This window comes from Sesamum indicum, linkage group LG10 (assembly GCF_026168435.1).
Source record: "Sesamum indicum cultivar Baizhima isolate 11 linkage group LG10, ASM2616843v1, whole genome shotgun sequence".
Taxonomy (NCBI): Eukaryota; Viridiplantae; Streptophyta; class Magnoliopsida; order Lamiales; family Pedaliaceae; genus Sesamum; species Sesamum indicum.
In genome coordinates, this window is record NC_142666.1 from 10,322,446 (window position 1) to 10,343,915 (window position 21,470).

General features: G+C 29.3%; 1 long non-coding RNA gene across 2 annotated transcripts; it reads left to right on the forward strand.

Annotated features, from left to right (window-relative positions):
- Nucleotides 1-406: 406 nt before the first annotated feature.
- On the forward strand, nucleotides 407-5,035 carry LOC148786627 (uncharacterized). 2 transcript variants are annotated; one of them, XR_016067963.1, is made up of 5 exons: nucleotides 407-585; nucleotides 1,707-1,795; nucleotides 4,141-4,218; nucleotides 4,717-4,769; nucleotides 4,895-5,035. It is a non-coding gene; the product is annotated as an uncharacterized LOC148786627 (long non-coding RNA). The 2 variants fall into 2 exon arrangements; XR_016067964.1 differs by lacking the exons at nucleotides 407-585; nucleotides 1,707-1,795 and adding an exon at nucleotides 1,924-2,010.
- The last annotated feature ends 16,435 nt before the right edge of the window (nucleotides 5,036-21,470 follow it).

Genomic DNA, 21,470 nt, shown 5'->3' on the forward strand with positions numbered 1-21,470 from the left:
TTGATGAATGTCTTCTTCTAGGTTTGGGATTACACTGGTTTTGGATATACAAGGTACAATGCCAGAGACATTAACAAAGAAATACTAGGGTAAGCACAATTCTGCAGCTGTCTCCTTCCGTGATGAAACCTGTAATGTTCACAGATAATCTTGTTTGTGGTTTTCATTTAGGTGTGTTGTGGAGAATAAAGTGCTTCATAGATCTTTATTATCATGCTTCATAGGCCTTTCCCTCATTTTTTTTTTCTTTTTTTCGTTTAATCCGTAATACCCAAACCTGAGGGTATGTGTCTGTATAATTATCCCGTAATCTTCCTTTGTTATTCCAACTCTTAAGATGTGACAATTTGTAAGACATGAACATTTATCTAAATCATGAGCGTTCCATGGTTGCTCAGGTGTCATTGCTAAGAGGATATAAATCAGACAGGAGACCTGCAAACTCGACAATGATGGCAATTCTGGATGGCTTTCAGAAGGCATATTCCGTTGATTTCAGACCACTCAATGTACTGCGTGCTGCTGCATTCCAAGGGGCTCATTATATTTCACCATTGAAAAGGCAAATAATCTCGTATGCATCTGGTGAGCAGAGATTTCCGCTTTTCTTATGACTTGTAACAGTTAATTTTCAGTACCATGCTATTTCTTTTTGAATGATGAATTCTATTACATGAAGTTTTAATGGAAGCCACTTTTTCTTTTATGATGTTTCGTCCCCTTGACCTGTCCAAATCCAATTTTCATCCCTCTTTATCTTCTAATTCAAGAACCAGCTTCAATTTCTGATGGTTTTAAGGGCCTTCACAGTTTATCATTGTTGGTTATTATCACGAACAGTTCAGTCTCCTTTCCAAGTTGAATACATTCATCATCTAATACCATATTGTGAGTGAGAGGCTGTTTCTGCTGTTTGAACAATCCTCAAATTAGGATTTTCTGTACAGTTTGGTCTTATGTAGACGCTATTCGTGATATTCTTGTATTTAGTCAGTTTGGGTAATATTGAAGCTGATGAGCTTCTGCTCAAATATTGTTTCATTTGGTAATTTACTGAGTTGTGGAGCTTTGTGAGTACATGTATCATGAATGATTATGCTACTCAAGATTGATTTATGATCAGCTACCCCCAAAACACTTTCATTTTTTTTTCTCGAAAATATTCAACTTGTTAATAGATCTGAAACTTATGCGAACCGATTCATTAGTTCATTGGTAGTGCTAGCTATTCTTTTGAGTGGGTGGGTTGGCTGGTCCTCGTCCTACGTTTATCTTTTTAATGTTGTTCAAGGGTTGAAGGAGTATAATATTTGGGCATGGAGATTGGGTGGTATTAAGTTAAGCACTAGTAGCACAATGACATTGGGAGGAGAATAAATGGAACATAAGTATTGTCAAAATCTTTTAGGTACCTTTGAGGACTTACCATGCTGGCGATCAATATAACAAAGGACGACAGTCTTGTTTATAAGAGTGTCACTTTTGGCTGTGTTTGTGTGTATATAATGATTCATGTTGTTCTTAGTTGTATGATGCCCTTATAAGTTCATGATTGATGGTTGGTTAAAGCTTCGTCTTAACAACTACTTATCTTTTTAAGCAATGCATTGGTTGTTCATATATGTATATATGTGTGTGTGTAGACATTTGCCACATCTAATGCATTTGTCAACGCCTTTGTGTTTCAATGTTTCTGGACCACATAGGTAACCAAGCTTGTACACTCGTTTAAGGAAGGTTCGGAGGAATGGTCCAAGAAGGCGGTAGAGCTTGAGGATTCATGAAGACTTTAGAAGTAAGTTCTATTTGTAATTTATTTATCCAACAATATCGAATGATGCACAGTACACTAATTCCTCTTGTGAACATGCAGTTTGGTTGTGGAATTTCAAAATTATCTGCTTGTCTTATGTCTTGATGCATGCTGGATGAAGGTGTATGAGGTGGCAAAGACGGTCTTTGAAAACAATGACACAGAAACTAGAAAGTCTTTGCAAAGTGATAATGGTGGTAAAAAGTTGATCATTTACTTGGCTTTCACTCTTCATTTCATCCATCAAGCATTCCTTTATATGTTTGCATTGTTATCTTGAGTTCTTGATATTTATCATCTACATTATGGGGTTGTGATTTTCTTTTTATCTGTGGCAAGTTTGTTCCTTTGATAAATAGTGTTGGATGCTTTTTTAGTGGTTTTCAATTACTTTACTACTGTGGTGTGGGTGTTTCTCATCTTGTTTAATTTGGTTGTGCTTTTATGTTATCTCATTCAAGTAAACGACGTGTATTGTGTTCTTTGTGGTATATCAAGCTCTGTGAGACATTTTGTTGTCGGGATGTCTGTAATTGTTTAGCATTTTAGGATTAGACTCTTGGTTCAATTGAAATTACATGAAACTTCTCATATTCTAATTTTGATTTGAACAGCCCAATTCACCTTCCAAATGAGATAAAACCATTTCAAAAGTAAAGAATTCCATGACATATATGTAGTGTTAATTAACACATTGGAACCAGAGGGTAACTTTTTTTAAATTTTTGTTCATCTTTTGTTATCCTATCAAACTACTTTTGTTTTGTTTTCTTTTGCCAGTTACTATCAAACTACTTCCGTTTATATTATTTTTTAGTAATTTGACAAATAAATGTGATTTAGGAAGTCATAAGATTGAGACATGAATGTGCACTAGCGTTATGTGATTGTTGCTTTGATTAACTGTGGAGTTGTTGAGGCATAATTTCATGCATTTTGAATTGCTTTGAAAGAGAGTTGGAATTTCTTTGCTTCTACTAAATCTTAGGATTCTTGTGAGATCATATTTGTTTGCTAAAACTCTACCCGATTGATCCTTATATCCCTAACATGGGACATGCATCCATTTTGAAAAATTCAAAGGCCCTTCCCCTTCCAGAAAAAAAAAAAAAAAAAAGAAAGAAAGAAAAGTAAGAAAAAGGAAATTACATCTACTCCGCTGGTTTAGGTCACTTAGTAACTGGGTAACTTCATCACAAATGTTGTTATTCACGTAAAACGGTGGCCGGAGCTATGAGTATGCAAAGCACTTTAGGTAAAACGTCTTTTGGTTGAGTAACCGGGTGCCTTCACCACAAGTGTTGTCATTCGCGTCAAAAGGCCAGAATGCGACGTTTTTTGGTTGAGTAACCGGGTGCCTTCACCACAAGTGTTGTCATTCGCGTCAAAAGACCGGAAAACGGCCTAAAGAACACAAGTCGCGGGCAAAAACAAAGGAAAAAAAAAAAGAAAATAAAAGCCGTGACTAAAGCAAAAGGGGAAGAAAAAAGAAAAAAAATTCATTAGTGGCCAAAGAAAAGAAAGAAAAGCGAAATCCGTCCCAACTAGGTAGATGTGAGGAGATAAAAGGGTATTGTGCTAGCATCGAGGATGATAACACTTTGAAATCCATAGATTTTGTGGAAGCTTGATTGTCCTCCTCTATACTTGGCAAAACGAAGTGCTGTGATGTGATTGGCCTCTTACCCTCGTTATGATAAGTTAGCATTTGCATAATGTGTTGCGGCGTTTGTGTTTTGAGATTATGTGCAGATAGTATTTCATTCTGTTGGAGGCAATAACTTTAATGACATTGCGGCAGTCCTTTCTTTTCTTTATTGATTTATTAAAAAATTGTCACATTTCTTGGTGCTGAAAATTTTTTGTGTGTAAAATCCTCTACTTTGGCATGCCTTTTCTTATGTGACTACTATTTTTGGTTGGGAGGAGGAGGAGATAGATTCTGGCCTTGTATTTATTTTAACAATATTTAAATTCTATATTATTATAGTTTTCTTTAATCTTAATTAATTATTCCCTTTAGATTGCCATCCCAGCATGGTGAGGGTGCAAGTTCAGTATGTAGCACTAGTGCATCTTACATGACCGCCCCTTAAAAGGAAAATATATGTGCTTGCATGTAAGAGTTAAAGAAGTCTACCATGGTGCATATAGACAAGTATTATAAATTTTTCACTTCTAATCTATACTGGCCCATGAATGCGGTTTATCCAGGTATGTGAGGTTGGGAATCATTGTTAACTAATAATTGATAATAAAATCAGATTCCTTTTTTGTGTTCCATCTTCTGTTAAACTCTTTAATGAAGTTCATCAGATATCTTTCAGTTACATTTGCTACACTTGGTGAGAACACCAGATGATGTCCCTGGATGTGCTTCTTAGTGCTGGTGTTCCGTGGTGCAGGTGACTATTTATATGCTATCATATCATCTTTATCATTTGTCCCCTACACTCTTATGCAGAACCCATTCATTAGTTCATTGGTAGTGCGAGCTATTCTTTCGAGGGGCTAGGTGTGTTAGTGCTCTCCTGCATTTATCTTTTTATGCACTTGAAGTGTTGAAGGAGTAAAATTCAAGTCCATACTCGACAATAGATATTGGGTGGTATTGAGTTATGAGCTCACAGCAAGGTGTTTTAAATGAAAAAAAGATTACATCATGAGAAGAATATATGGAACATAAGTACTGTAAAAATCTTTTAGGTACCTTTGAGGACTTAGCATTCCGCTAGGGATTTTCTTATCCATTGAAAATCAACAGATACAATTAGATACCATCATTTGTTAATATTAGGTCTGTGTTACTTTTTGTTGTTCTGCATCTTTAATGATTTAATCTTTGATTGCATTGTAAGTCACTCTCTTAAATCAATGTTTTTCTTGACCACTGGTGCAAAAAGCTCGAGAATTTGTTGTCACTTCCCAAGAGCTTATCACTCGGGGTTCAGTCCTGGTAAGTCACTTGTACTGGCTTAATTCCTATCGATATTTATGTTGATCTATCTAGAGAAGTTATTTAATATCAATATCTGAAATTAAAGTGCTTATTCTGTTTATTCGATCTTATTATTGTTTTAGGATATTATTGTGGAGATGTTGCTGATATGGCTAATACTGAATCGTCGAGTGTTGCAAGAGAAGCTGCAATACATAGTGCAGCTATTAGGTGTCCTCCAATGGTGTCTCGCTTCCAGTTGTCATATGATCTTGCAGTCTCGTTATGTTCTAGGTTTGTTTTCTTTTCTTATGTGTGATCCTCTTCTGGTATCACGCAGAAATTGTCTCTTGGAAATTTAGTATTTTACTGGCATTCCTTTTCTTGTTATGCCCCTGTGCAGAAACCTATGGTAAGATAATAATTATTATTTAAAATTGAAATATATGCAAATAATTGCTTCATTTATCTAATATATGACTTTTGATCACAATTGGAATGTGTCGCGCTGTAAAATGATGCATGTTAGTTGGAGCTAAATGAAGGTAATTTGGTGGATATCTCTAAGTCATAAAGTATCAGAGCATTTTAGAGGATGCTTGATGGTTTTGATTTTTTGAGTGCAATAATGGCAATATACTAAAATTGTCTACAACAGTGGACATACTGTCCCCATATTCTTTTACAATTCCTTTCTCGAATTATGATATGCCTGTTGCTATGTAAATTGTTGAACTTATGTACATGAGCATGCAATTGCAATCTCTGGGATTTTTGCATCTAACTATTTGGACAATGCTCTGGTCCGTTGTTGTGGGATGGGATGTTTGATGCTACATTTAGGATATTCTATACAGTTTGGTCTTATGTAGACGTTATTAGTGATATTACTTTTTTTGGGTCAGTTTGGGTAAGATTGAAAGTGATAAGCTCGTGCTCAAGTATTGTTTCATTTAGTAATTTACTGAGTTGTGAAGCTCTGTGAGTACATGTATCATGAATGATTATGCTAGTCAAGATTGGTTTATGATCAGCTATCCCCAAAACCCTTCTATTGCATTTGGTCTCTGAAATATGCAACTTGTTAATAGATCTAGATCTGAAACTTTGAAATAATTAAGCAGGCTGTTCAATTTGAGAATTGGAGTTCATTGGTTACTGAACGAGGTTCTTTCTTATTTACTTTGTTATTTAAATAGGATATCTATGGTAGAGAAATTTCTGTTTTTCCTGCACCAAAGGGACAAATAATGACATGGAAGGAGTCTTTACTTGATACACCTACCTATAGTTGGGTATGTTTGTTTTACAATGTTCCTAAAACGGGCGTGTTCTTTTTCAGGTAGGAGATGTGGCATTGTCCATATTTTACAGTATGGTAGCCCCTCATTCAAATATAGATGATGCTAGAGATTGTTACACCAACCCCCAGAGTAAAGAGGATCTTGTCAAGCTCACGTTGTCTTCCACATATTGCACAAGTAATATTTTTAAGTGCCTGTCCTTCTATTGGTTGTGTGTGCTCTTGTCCCAATTTGGCCAACTGAAAAATCTACTCAGACTTATTAGAATAAAAAATTGCTAAAAACGCAGAAAGTTATGCTTATTATTGTATCTTTTGTTTATCTACCTGGAGAGCCTGAAAAATGTAAAGGTTGATATGTGGTTTCGAATAAGTTCCATCAACCTTTGTCCTCAAATATTTGAGATTTTCAATCTGGCAGTTCTATGATTTGTATTCGCTTAGGGATAGTAAGTCGAGGATTATGTTGATGGATATGCGAGGGCGGTGTACAGCATTTCCGACTTCTGTTAAAAGAGTTCTAAATTTTTCTTGTACGTAGATCTGGTACAAGTTGGTTCAAAAGAATTATGAAGGGCTGTTCATTTTGTTTTTCCCTTCCCTCAATCTTTACTCGCTTCAATGATCAGGCCATTCTTTCACGTACATAAAGCACTGGGCCCCTTAAAGCATTCCTTTGGTTATGAGCTTGGTTACATAAAAGATTGATGTGTGGCACGTAGAGTAAAATAGGATCAGAGCTTTATCCTACAATAAACCGGTTGCCTTGCAAGCCATTTAAAATGGGAGTTAGTTGTCCGGTATTTATGCTTATCGTCACATGAGATGCACATTGGAGACTGATTGAGCAAACAACTGTAGAAGGGTCACTGGAACTATTGCACCTCCTTAAACTAAGATATAGTTTTCCTGTAATATGCACTTAGGATATCCACGTTTACTAGTATCCTTAAACTCCTGGTGTTTTAAAGATGCAACTTTTCATATTCTCTTGTGCCTTTTCATGGTAATTATATTATAACACTTTCACTTTGGAAGTGGGGTAACTTTTGTTCCTTTCTTTGCCTTCCACACAGGTTTGAGATGTTTTCGTTATTTTTTCTTTTGTTTTTAAGCTGAACTAGGCAGTGGCCTGATGGTGGCTCCCTCAATATGCACATTGTTTCTCAATTTCAGAGCTTCAGTTAATGAACCAAACTCTTTCCTCTATTTCTTATGTGCAGGCAATGCTTTCTGGTGAACCAACTATTGTTGATGCTGTTGCTGCTCTGCTGAAAGCTATAGTTACTAGGAACCCAAAAGCAATGATCCGACTATACAGTACAGGCGCATTTTCTTTTGCTCTGGCTTACCCTGGATCTAATCTTCTTTCAATTGCCCAACTCTTCTCAGTGACTCATGTTTATCAAGCTTTTCATGGTGGTGAGGAAGCTGCAGTTTCCTCTTCTCTACCTTTGGCGAAACGAAGTGTTTTGGGCGGCCTCTTACCTGAGTCATTGCTTTATGTACTGGAACGTAGCGGCCCAGTTGCTTTTGCCGCAGCAATGGTTTCTGATTCTGACACTATGATATTATTTGGACACACAAGATGCAAGCAGAAAATCTGATCCGTCAGGTAGCCCTGAATCTGCAACTGGAGTTTGCTACTTGTCTTTCACCCCAAGCTTCTTTTGTTAACATTTAGTATTTACATTCTAAAACATGGTGGTACTTGAGTCATCCTCAATGCAAATAAGTCCTGCATTTAACTCTCAGTTTTATTTGATTAGGTTCTTCAGCATCTTGGTGATTTCCCTCAGAAATTGTCACAGCATTGTCATTTCTCATATGACTATGCTCCAGTGCCACCAGTGACATCCAGAGCTGAAAGATGAAATGTGGTGTCATTGTTATTTTCTTCGAAACTTATGTGATGAAATTAGATTTCCTAATTGGCCTATTGTTGAACATGTTGAGTTTTTGCAATCATTGCTAGTAATGTGGAGAGAAGAGTTAACTCGAAGGCCAATAGACCTTTCTGAAGAAGAAGCTTGCAAGATACTAGAGATTTCCATTGATGAAGTATCCAGAGACGACGCCCCTAAGAAACCAAGTTTTGAGTCAGTTGAGGAGATACCTGATATATCAAAGCAGATTGAGTATATTGATGAGGAAAAGCTCAAGAGACAGTATAGGAAACTTGCAATGAAGTATCATTCAGACAAAAATCCTAAAGGGAGGGAGAAGTTTCTGGCAGTGCAGAATGCTTATGAGTGCTTGCAGGTATGCCAAATTCCTTGATCCTGTGTGGGGATCTGTCGTTACTCATAAAAAATGGAGACTATATGATTAAGCTTGAGAAAAAAAAAAGAACATATAGACAAGGGATCTTATAAGCTGCCAGATCTTATTTCAAATGAATTAGTCGACTTGTTTAGACGCCGTTTTCACAATTAAGCTGTTTATTTGACTGGTAGAAAGTGCTCTAAAGGTATTTATGCTGTCAAGATGAGCCAAATGCTTTTTTACACATATAAATGGATATCGGTATTGATTTTAAATATGTCTTGGAACTAGGAAGGACACGGGACTATATATATATTTAATTCTTAGATATGATACTACCTCAATTTAAGGTGTGGACCAAGAAATAAATTTAAATATATAAATTTAAGTGGCTTTTGCGGAAGAGTGAAAATGTAAATCATAGGGCTTTCCTATGAGGTTTGGACTACTTACATATGTTTCCCTTTGGTTTTGTTGCCTGCATCTAATATTTCATTCTGCAATCAGTAAACTTCTTGGAATATGATCAGCAAAGTTGGACAAAATTCCTAAGTAAACCCTACATATGAGGGTTTTTATGAGGCATGTCTTTGGCCGGAATGCAATCCTCTTTAATTGGTTGTATTTCTTCATATTTGAGTTCCATGTTTCATATTTTCTTTTTAGTGATCTACTGCTTTCTTATTCCTCTCCCTTAGGTGACCGTGCAAGGATTGCAAGGTCCCCAGAGTTGGAGGTTGTTGCTTCTCTTAAAGGGCCAGTGTATTCTATATAGGCGATATGGGAATGTATTGATGCCATTCAAATATGCTGGATATCCTATGCTCTTAAGTGCCATTACAGTGGACAAGGATGATAACAATTTTCTTTCCTCTGATCAAGCACATCTTCTAGTTGCATCCTCGGAGCTTGTTTGGTTGACGTAAATTCATCATCTGCCTTTAATTTCCATATCATTCTTCTTTAGATAAGTACTTTGTAAATGTACTTTTGCTTATGCAATTTCCACATATTTAACTTTCAGGTGCGAGTCTTCATCATTGAATGGTGAAGAGCTTGTGAGAGATGGTGGAATACCTCTTCTTGCAACCCTCCTTTCCCGTTGCATGTGTGTGGTCCAAGCAACAACTCCTGCCACTAAACCGTCCGCCACTATTGTCGCTAACATAATGCGAACCTCTCCAGTTTTGGGTCAGTTTGAAAGTGCGAGAACTGAGATGCTCGAATTTTCAAGATTAGTTGATGACATTGTTCATTGCACTGCACTTGAGCTTGTTCCTGCTGCTATTGATGCTGCCCTGCAGACCATTGCTCACCTTTCTATCTCTTCTGAAATTCAAAATACCCTTCTGAAGGCTGGTGTACTGTGGTAAGATAGATCATTATATTGTTATGATTATGCTTTCATCAGTTTTCTAGCATGAGATTCTAGTTTCTGGAAGTTCGCAGAACACTACTGTTTCTGTTATGGATTTCTGGACCGTCCTTTTATATTTATCGCTTAACCTGGTTCCAAGTGACATATTGCTCAGTGACTTAGTTTCTATTCGTTCATTACTTTTCACTCTTTTGCCCGTATAATTCTTCGTAGCTCATATATGGATATTGAATAATGAAATTACCCATATTGGTCTATTTATAATGCTCTTTGTGCTCATGTGGATGACTTTGTTGCTGGCATTTTCTGTGTCTGTCTGAGCTTGATAGAAAACTTATTTGCTTGTGAAGGTGGTCATATTTTTATTTTTTTAAATTGAAGAAAATGTTGGAACTCTAGTGTTGAAGATGCTTTGTGGTGACTATTCTTTGAATGCCAGAATATACTTTTTCTACGTGAAGTGTGAAAACTTAAGCTTTATGAACAATTTGAATTTTGAAGCCACTGCATCAGCTGGCACATGACTGTTACATCTTACAAAAACCACTCCGATGTTTCTCAAAAAGCTGCCGTACCTTGATGTTATAGTTTTCTCTTGTGGTCTGTTACTTGAATCGAGGTCCATTTACAAACTTGAGGGTTCATAGAGTTAAAGGGTTCATAGAGTTCATGTTTATTTGTTCGGTACCTTTTGTCGAGTCAATTTGCTTGCGAAGAGAGTCCAACTTTTATTTTAAAATTGAACAAAATCATGGAACTATTGTGTTGAAAGTACTTTATGGTGACTATTCTTTGAAAGACAAAATTTCATTATTCTACGGCACTGTGGAAGTTTATGGTTTATGAACATTGTGAACTTGAAGGTCTCTGGATCAGCTGCCATGTGCCTGTTATATCTTAAAAACCACTCCACTGTTGCAAACTGCTTTATGGTCTTTCTCAGGTGGATTATTTTGTTTGAATCCAGGTCCATTTTAGGAACTTGTGGTTTTATAGGGTCACTTTTTGTTTGTTCAGGTACCTTATACCATTGTTGCTCCAATATGATTCGACAGCAGAGGAATCAGATAAGATAGATGCACATGGTGTTGGAACTAGCGGTCAAATAGCAAAAAAAATACATGCTGTAAAAGCATCTCATGCCTTGTCAAGGCTTAGTGGTTTGGTTGACGAGGAGATCCCGACACCCTACAATCAGACTGCAGCTGATGCCCTTAGAGCTTTACTAACCCCTAAACTTGCAAGCATGCTGAAAAATAAATTAGCAAAAGACCTCCTATTCACATTAAACTCAAACTTGGAGTCCCCTGAGGTAAATGCTGCAGATTTTGCATTTTCACAAAGAAAAAACATATTAGGTGCTACTTGAGCATTGCCCCGTCTTCTTGCATCAGTATCTGCATATTTTCTTTGAATGTTGTGAAACTCAGAGCACTATAACAGGGCAGGCTTCTTAACATACCTTTTCTGTTATGTAGGCAATACTTGCTTCTTTCTTCTTTTGTAAGTACTTTGTTGGTTCTATTAGATGTAGATGACTGAGGGAAAAAAGAGATGAAAGCAATATGTTCTACATGTTTGTGTTATTAAAAGGTTTCAAATTTACGTCCTTAGGTCTTCTTGGCTTTAACTACTTGGTATGTAGTTGTCATGAAGATTCTATAATTGATTCAAGTTTCATTTTTTTTTTTTCTTTTCCCGGTTTACTTTTCTACTAGCAAATCCGGGTGTGGTGGTGGCATGGATGTTTTCTGGACGTTGTGCATTTAAATCTAAAGAACTCAATTATCCTTTGAACTGTCTTTTGCACTGGACATAGTATTTAATTGAAAGAATCTCTTGTGGTTTCTCATCTAACATATGTTATGGTACTCGTCGCATGTGCAACTTCTTCAAATTTGTCGTGTAGCCCTCTAATTTATAGTTCTTTCTTTTTCTTTCTTTTTTGTCTTCCATGTTTCTTTTAAAGTAATTTTCTTTCAGTTACATTTGCTACACGTGGTGAGAAGACCACAGTGATGTTCTCGGAAGTGCTTTAGTATTGGTGTTCCGTGGTGTAGGTGGCTATTCATATGCTATCATATCATTTTTATCATTTGTCCCCCAATGTTTTGTGTTGCTGGGTTCTCATTTTCTTGGACTTTTGACTAATTGGAGCCTATTTCTTCATTGTTTTTGTTGCTCTGTTTTAATTTATCTAGTAATAGCATTTGTGTTCTACCACCTTCCATATTTGCTTCTTTGCTGTTGAAACTCTGTTGTTGTTCTCTATTTTCAACTTTCTTTTTTCACAGCATATATAGTCAACTAATATATCGTAGAACTCTTGTAAAGTTTATCTGCTCCTGTGATAGAGATTGTGTTCTTGCTTGAGTGCTTGGACTCACGTTGAAGTAACTTCCTCCTCGCTTGTACAATTCTTTGACAACATAAGAATTGGCGGGTGATGAATACAGTTGTTGAACAAAACCTTCCAGCCAAAAAGGTGAGAATAGATCCATCCTCATACACTCTCATTTTTTATTTAGAAGGGTATATAATTGAAATAATACATAAGTGGCGTTCACACTTCTATTATAGTATAATATAATAATATATATAACTGTAAATGAAAAGCATACTAAGTTATTGTGTCTATTATAAATTTGTGAATGATTAGTTATTATATTTCTTCATTTATGACTGTCGTTAAATAATTTTTAGTTTTTAATTTATTCGCATAGGATAATGGAAGTAGTATTTGTCTTTTTTTATATTACTTCTTTTTTGTGATAACAATTATATCTTTTTCTTACAATAATAGATTGTTAAATTATGCATAGTAACTTTGTAATTAGTTAATTTATGTAAAATCAAGTTAGTAGTTGAATTCTAACTTGGATGTTATATGGTAATTGGATTCAATGGAAATGGTTTATATGCAAATTATATTGCATAATAAGAATTATTTATGATTTATTATATATTAAAAATTATTTGTAATGAGAAAGTCACCATTATTTTATTTATTTTATATTTGTTTCACTTATTAATTAAATTTCTTATTTTATTTGTCGTGTTGTGGGAAAAAAATGTTTTAAAATTGATGGAATGAATTGGAGTGCTACAAATTAAAATTTTAATTGATTATTTAATTTAAAGATTAATTAAGAATTTAATGATTTAGAAATTACATATTACTTGAAAAACTATTAAGTGGACCAAATATTTTAATGCAGTATATATGTTAAGTAGTAAGACATCAATTATCTACTGGTTTGTTTTACACACACACACACACACACACATATATATATATATATAATTGTAGTTGTTGTCATTATCTATGGTTTAATGATTTTGAATTTTAATGTTTATAAATTTTTACAAGTTTGGTTTGAAATTTGACCAAATTTGTTAGAATTTATAAACGTTAAGGTTAAAAATTCACATCAATGGCTAAATAAGTCAAAATGAATCTTATATGTAAATATTTGGGACCACGTGACCATGGCACTTATTTGTATTTTTTGAATTTTAAAATAATTATTTTTAAAGAAATTGTCTACATGAATATTATATTATACAATTATATTTTTTTATATTATGTATAATTTACTATAGAAATAAAAAAATATTTATTTGCGTACTTAGAATAAGAAAATTAAATCAATTGTACATAAATTGTTTATAATTATATTAATATTTTATGACTTATTATACTAATAATATTTTCAAACTATTATATTGTTATATATAGGGTATATTATATTTATGGTCTCTTTTTGTTTTATTTTCTGTGTACCAATGTTATAGGGAAAATTACATATTTTTGGTTTCTTAATGTTGTCGTATAATAGGACTTTTAAAGAATCTACATGTCTTATATAATTATATTTGTTATATTATTTATGAATTATCTTTATTCCATATTATTAGATAGATATTTATTCACTTTATTAGGCAATAAAAAAAAATTGAATTTATTGTACAAAATAAATAAATAGTCCATATGGTTATTATATTTGTAATTATAATTGAATTTATTGTATTTATAATTCTCATGTAGGGTTAGGAGTTAGGATATAAAATAATGGTCTTATAACTTATACTAGAAAATTAGAATTACATCATTTAATTATATTTTTAATTATTTTTTTTGGGGATATGTCATATATTTATATATAGGATGATGTTAATATTATTATATTTTTATTTTTATAAGTTTTTTATCAATATTTTTTGACCAATTCCTAACGAAATAAGGGTTAAGCCTAAAACAATGAAAGTTTCAGTATGTGTAATTTAGAACTTTTTGGAGGAAAATATAATTTTTTATTTTTAAGTTAATCCTAAATTTATTCATTAATTATGTCAAGTTTATTTTGTTAATAAAATTTTAATGGCAACTTAGCTATTTCTTTAATTAATTTTGTTATTCATAATAATAACTAGTTAATTTTTATGGACTAGTCGTATGTACATAATTAACATTAACATTAATGTTTATAAATTTTTATAGATTTGGTTGAAATTTGACCAAATCCGTAAGAATTTGTAAACATTAGATGTAGATTGTGAAAAATATATAATAAAAAAAGTCAAAAATAATTCTATATGTAAATATTTGGATCATGTGACGATGACATTTATTTTTACTTTTTGTACTCTAAAAAAAAATATTTACATGCTTATTATATTAAAGGTTAAAATAACAAAATAATTATTTTCTTTTTTTTTTGTGCACTTTCTATACTAAAAAAAGTAATTAGTTAGACTAAGAATAACTTATGTACTAAAATTGTCTACATACATATTAAATAATTATCTATGTTATATTGTTTATGAACTACTATTATAATCATATCGTTCATATTATTATATATTTATTCACTTTATTAGATGAAGATTGAATTTACTATACAAAATTAAATAAATTGTCTATATATGGGCAGTTATTTTTTTGCACTAGTTGTTTCTTGTTTTGTCATTTTTCTTTTAATTGATTTTGTTAATTTATTATGTGGGTAGTTATTTTTTTGCACTAGTTGTTGTGGTATTTCTATATGAATATAATAAATAAATTTTATAATTTAAAAAGTAATAATTTGTTAGGTAGTAGTTTTAATAATTAAATGATATCTTTGTGTTAATTTTTAATAGAAAAAATATTAGATGGATAAGTCAGTTTTCTAATTTTATATGTAAGCTAATATCATTACTTTAAATTTTGATTTTGAATAACATCAAAAATTAAAAAAAAACTAATTTATTATTTATATTAAAATTAAATATTAATTTATTAAAAAATTATAATATATGGTCAGAGTTTATTATTAATGTATATAATCAAACGTTACGAACATATCCTTGCTTTGGATGTTTCGCAGTACAATTAGTAAATAAAAATTAATTTTTAAATTTATTTGAAGATAAAATTCTTATTTTATTTATTAGAATTTGTGGATTTACTTATTAAAATTACAAGTTCTCTAATTTTTATTAAAAAAGATAAAAGAGTCCCCCCTCGGTAGCCCTTCCCACATGATGCTAAACAAAGGCCGTTTAGGTGGCACCAGCGAGATCCATCTAAGGTAAGGTCGTGTCGCGGTTGTTTCATGTCTTTCAATTTTTTTATTAAATTATGGGCAAAAAGAATATTTATCTGGCTGGACAGTGGTCTTAAAAATTAAACATTATGAAACATAGTTTTACTTGTATATTATTACGTTTCGAAATTATACTTACATGTTCTGTCAAAATTCTCCATTTACATTTTACCTTTTTCGATATGATTTCGACATAAAATGTTGGCTTAGCAAATAAGGATTATATAAATCTTGAATTTCGTCAGTCATTGAGTATTTTTATGTACATTTTTGTACTTAGAATGAATATAGGTTATGTATATGGAATGGAGTTAATACTATCATATATTCTTTTATAAGTACAAACATTATTACATATAAATGTGATTGAGGGGTTAAAATTAAACATTTGTGTAATTTTTTTGTTATCGTCAATATTTTTTGTCCAGTCCTTAATAAAGAGGGTCAAACTAGAATTTTTTGTTTTAAAAAAAAAGTGCAATTCTCATTTTTAAAAGCGATATAAGTATAATGAACCTTAGATTAATCATTTCTCAATTATCTTCTTTAATCATATTATATTATATTATTTGAAATGTTGAGGTGGATAAGTTATTTGGTCCTTATTTTGTATTATATTTAGATTTAATTGTGACTTATTATTTTCATGAGTAGATTTGAATTTATTCTAATTATTCGTAATTTCTTTAATATTTTGCTTATATAAATGTGATTGAGGGGGTAAAATTAAAAATTTGTGTAGTTTTTTTGCTATTGTCAATATTTTTTGTCCAGTCCTTAACAAAGAGGGTCAAACTAGAATTTTTTGTTTTCGAAAAAACGTGCAATTCTCATTTTTAAAAGCGATATAAGTATAATGAACCTTAGATTAATCATTTCTCAATTATCTTCTTTAAGCATATTATATTATATTATTTGAAATGTTGAGCTGGATAAGTTAGTTGGTCCTTATTTTGTATTATATTTAGATTTAATTGTGACTTATTATTTTCATGAGTAGATTTGAATTTATTCTAATTATTCGTAATTTCTTTAATATTATGCCTATATATTCCTATTTATATTGTAGGTATTAATTAATTTTGTTAAATTTATAATTATAATCATATTATTAATCCAACGATGGGACTATATACGTAACTTAGTTTTTTTTTTTTTTTTTTCACTTTATGTACTCTAAAAAATAAAATAAAATTAAAATTAAATGATTATAGGACTTTTAAAGAATCAACATGCATTTTATAATTATATTTATTGTATTATTTATGAATTACCATTATAATCATTTCATATTATTATATTTTTAGGAAAAAATCCAGAGTCACCCCTGTAATAATAGGAATGTTAAAAAAACTCCATATGAAAAATTAAAGTACCAAATACTTCCCCTATGATATAAAATAAAGTTCAAAAAATCCTTCGTACAAAAACTGGGGCAGTGTGATTATTTATTCGTAATATAGGCGGTGATTTTTTATATTAAAAATTTCATGGGGAGTTTTTTGATATTTGTTATATCACAAGGGTCAAAATGGATTTAACACTATATTTTTATTTTTATAAGTGTAGAATTAAAATTTTATCAATATTTTTGGACAATTCCTAATGGATTTAGTGTGAAAGTTTGAATGGTGTGTGTAATTGTAGAACTCTTTGAAGAAAGTCATTTTTAAGTTAATGTTGCTTATTATTATGTGGTTAATTACTATATAATTTATTAGACATAAGGAGTGTTTTGCCTATTTTAGAACATAGGGAGTGTTTTGTCTATTGAATATCTGGATAGTGGTTCTAATAATTAAATATTATAATCATAACACAAAAACGTAATAATTATTTGGATTATATAAATATAGTTCTATCTGATAAAATTTAGTAATGTCAAAGTGTAAGTGTGAAAAAGTATGATCATAAAAACTAACAAATTTATAATTTATTTTGAATAGAAATAAAGAAGAGAGGGATAGATTAGTTTTCTAATTTTATAAATTTTAATTTTTATTATATTTAATGTTATTTGTATTATATTAGAAATTTATAAATTAATTTATTACTTATATTAAAATAATTTTTTACATTTAAAAATTATAATGTGGTTAACATATATTAAAATATTTAATGAAAATTGACTTTGATTTTTTATTCATTTGAAGATAAAAGTTCTCTAATTTTATTTTTAAAAAGTTGATTTTATTAGTAGAATGTGGTAAATATTTATTAAAATAATTTCAAGCCAATTAATAATTCAATTTCAAATAGTTATTGATATATTAATATTTATAAAAATTCTCTCATTTTTTATTTTGAAAATTATAATTTCATCTATTTTAATATGTAACATAAGAGTCATATCAAATCTAATTATTTTAGGTATAGAATGACTTAAAACACAATGAATATTATACGGGTAGAATTGAGTAAATACGGGTAGAATTGAGTAAATAATATCAATGAATATTTAAGGAGTTCAAATTCGAATAAGATAATACCCACATATTGGCAGATCTAGAAACTGGACTTGATAAATACACCCCATCTGTTGGTCATTAATTGAGTCTAAATAATAATAGTGCCGCGCTTGGGCCACAAGCCCAGGCCCCAACACTCATAGTAAACAAGAAACAAGCTTTTATTGAATTAGGCTATTTATCCTAATCCCAAGTGAACGGCCTTAAGTCGAATGACAAAGTGAAAAATTCCAAAAGTTTAGAAAGCAAATTGTGATAACTTAATATAATTTGACCATCTAAAATAAAATACTTGTTCCGGAAGAAAAAGTGTGTTTTTTAATTAATATATCTTCCACATTTTTATAGTACTACCAAGTATCTTGAGGTGAATATAAAAATTATAAGATTTGAAGTAATACAAATTTTTTAAACACAAATAATATGAAATATTATTAAATTTCTATTTAAAACAATAATATTAACTTCAATTAATTTTATTTTGAATATTATTATTATTGGTACATAAAATTAAAATATGCTAATTATAATCTAAAATATAATTACGAGTTAAGTACAAATATATAAAGAAATTCATTACTGGAATATAAGATAGACAAAATTAGTTTGTACATCTCATCTTTATTTTTATATTAATTATAAACTTATTTTACTTTTATACTTTATTTTTAGAAGGATTTTAGTCGTGATTTTTTCTCTTTTATAGTTAATTTTAGAATTAACAAATTTTGTATTTTGTAGATATAATTATATCTTTTATAAAGATATAATAAATTTATAAACAATATAATTATAATAAAATATATTTATTTTTTAAATAAAATTAGTGATTTTAATTTATATAAATATAAATTAATACTAAATTTTACATATAATTTAGCTGAGGTAGTTTTTTTTTTAAAAAAAACTTGACCAAAATTATAATAAATGGGAGAGTGGGGGTTGAGAGATAATAAATGCAGAATTGGTGAATACTTTTAATTTTGTTGATTTTTTTTTAGTTTTTCCATCTTCCATGATGGAGGCTATTTTTAGTAAATAATACAGTATGAATGTAAAAAATAATTAGTAGAAAAAAAATAATGATGACATTATCTTTTTATCATTCCAATTTATTTATAAAAAAAATAATAATATTAATCTGACTCCACATACGATTAAAAATATTAAATCAGTGACAAAACGAAAAATTTAGATAATATTTATTTGCTAAGGTCAGCATTTTGCATTTAAACCATGAACAGAATCAAATATAAATGAAAAATTTATAAGACCACCGACTAACCAAGAAAGATGATCTTTTCACCCATAAAAAAAAAATATAGCGCCAAAATATTCTTTAAATTATTTATTTTAGAAACTTTTAAATTTAAAATAAAACTACAAGAATTCAAGATAAATTTTTACTTGAAATTGAGTTATTATTTTCTTTGAAAATATTTCAATGAATTTTTTACCATATATAATAATTAAAAAATTATAATTTTTCAAAATAAAAAAATTAGAGAACTTTTATAAATTTAGTTATAATTAATTATTAATATATCAGTAACTATTTGAAATTGAATTATTAATTGGCTTGAAATTATTTTAATAAATATTTACCACAAATTCTACTAAATAAAATCAATTTTCTAAAATAAAAATCAGATAACTTTTATCTTCAAATGAGTGAAAAATCAAAATCAATTTTCATTAAATATTTTAACATATTTGACCACATTATAATTTTCAAATGTAAAAATTTTATCGTAATATAAATAATAAATTAATTTATAAATTTTTAATATAATACAAATAACATTAAATATAATAAAAATTAAAATTAATAAAATTACAAAATTAATCTATCCCTCTCATCTTTACTTCTTTTCAAAATAAACTATAAATTAATTTAGTTTTATGGTCATATTTTTTCACACTACACTTTGACATTACTAAATTCTATCAAATAAAACTATATTTATATAATCAAAATAATTATTACGTTTTTGTATTTATGATTATAATATTTAATTATTAGAACCATTGTCTAGATATTCAAACAAAATATTATTTTAATTCAATTTTATAATGTTTACTATGTACACGATGACTAGTTCTTAAAAATTAAATAGTAATTAACCACATAATAATAAGCAATATTAACTTAAAATAAAAAATTACATCTTCTTCCATAAAGTTTTAAAATTATACGCACCATTCAAAACTTTCACACTTGATCTTTTAGGAATTGTCCAATAATATTGATAAAATTTTAATTTTACACTTATAAATATAAAAATATATAATAAATATAAGACTAAAAATGTTAACTTAGTGATGTAATTTTAAATTTTAAAATCAGTTCTAAGGTCAGCATTTTATGTCCAAACTCCTAATTTTACATGATAATTATATATCTAAAACATGGACTATTTATTTTTTTATACAATAAATTCAATTTTTTTCTTTTTTTTATTGCCTAATAAAACGAATAAATATATATCTAATAATATGAAAGATTATAATGATAATTCATAAATACTACAACAAATGTCTTTATAAAATGCATGCAGATTCTTTTTAAAAGTCCTATTATTATTTAGTTTTAAGTTTAATTTTGTACACAAATTATTCTTAATTCTAAATAATTAATTTTAATTTTTAGAGTACATACAATAAAGAAAAAAAGAAGAAATTAAATTAAATATACAATCCCATCAATGGGCTTTGTTATACTTATTTTTTCCTAAATATTTGAAAAATCTTGTCAATTTAGCTATACTATCAATTTTGAAATAAATCCATATAATATTCCTCAATAGCTCGATGACAGTCCTGAATAATTATTTGTTGGTATACTTTGTTTTCAAAAGAATTTCATAAGCTTGTTTAGTAGTTAACTAAGCATTATTTTAAATTTCATATTTGTGGACATAATTATATATTTTATAATCAACAGTGTGAAAAAGATAATATACATATAAGATGTTTATTATATTTTTTAATTTATGAAGATAATGTTTAATTTTAGTAGTTATTCAAACAAAACATTATTTTAGAGATCAAGACATTTATACAAGAAATAAAAAAAAGGACAAAAAAAATCTACAACAAACTTAACAGCAAGACTTACCTGAATGGCAAAGCGCCCAATATAAAATTATCCCATTTTCAAATTATTCATATTAATATAAATAATAAAGTAACAATAAACTACAAAGACATAAAAATGATTTTTATTACTTCTTATTATTATTTTTAATTTAATTATTATTTATTTTAAAAATATCTTAATAAATTATTATTAGACATAAATAATAAAATTGTTTAATATATATGTACCACAAATAATAATAAATAAATTTTTAAAATAAAATTATATAATTTAATTAACATTATTTTTTTTAATAAACTTGACCAAATTATAACAAATAAATTTAGTTTTTAAAAGTAATTTTGTCTTAAGAGCATTATTTTAATATAAATAATAATTTAATTTTTTAAAATTATTATTTTTGTTTGACATAATACAAAATAAAATAAATTATAATCAAAATTTAAAACCAAAATAATAATATTAACTTACATAAATGCCCATTCAGAATACTATTAATATTGGGGTTGTAAAAAATTCAGAAGTATTAATCCATGATTTTAGCATAGTAGGAGTGATGAGAAATAATAAATATAAAATTTTAATTTCTCTGATTTTTCATATTTGATAGAGGCATT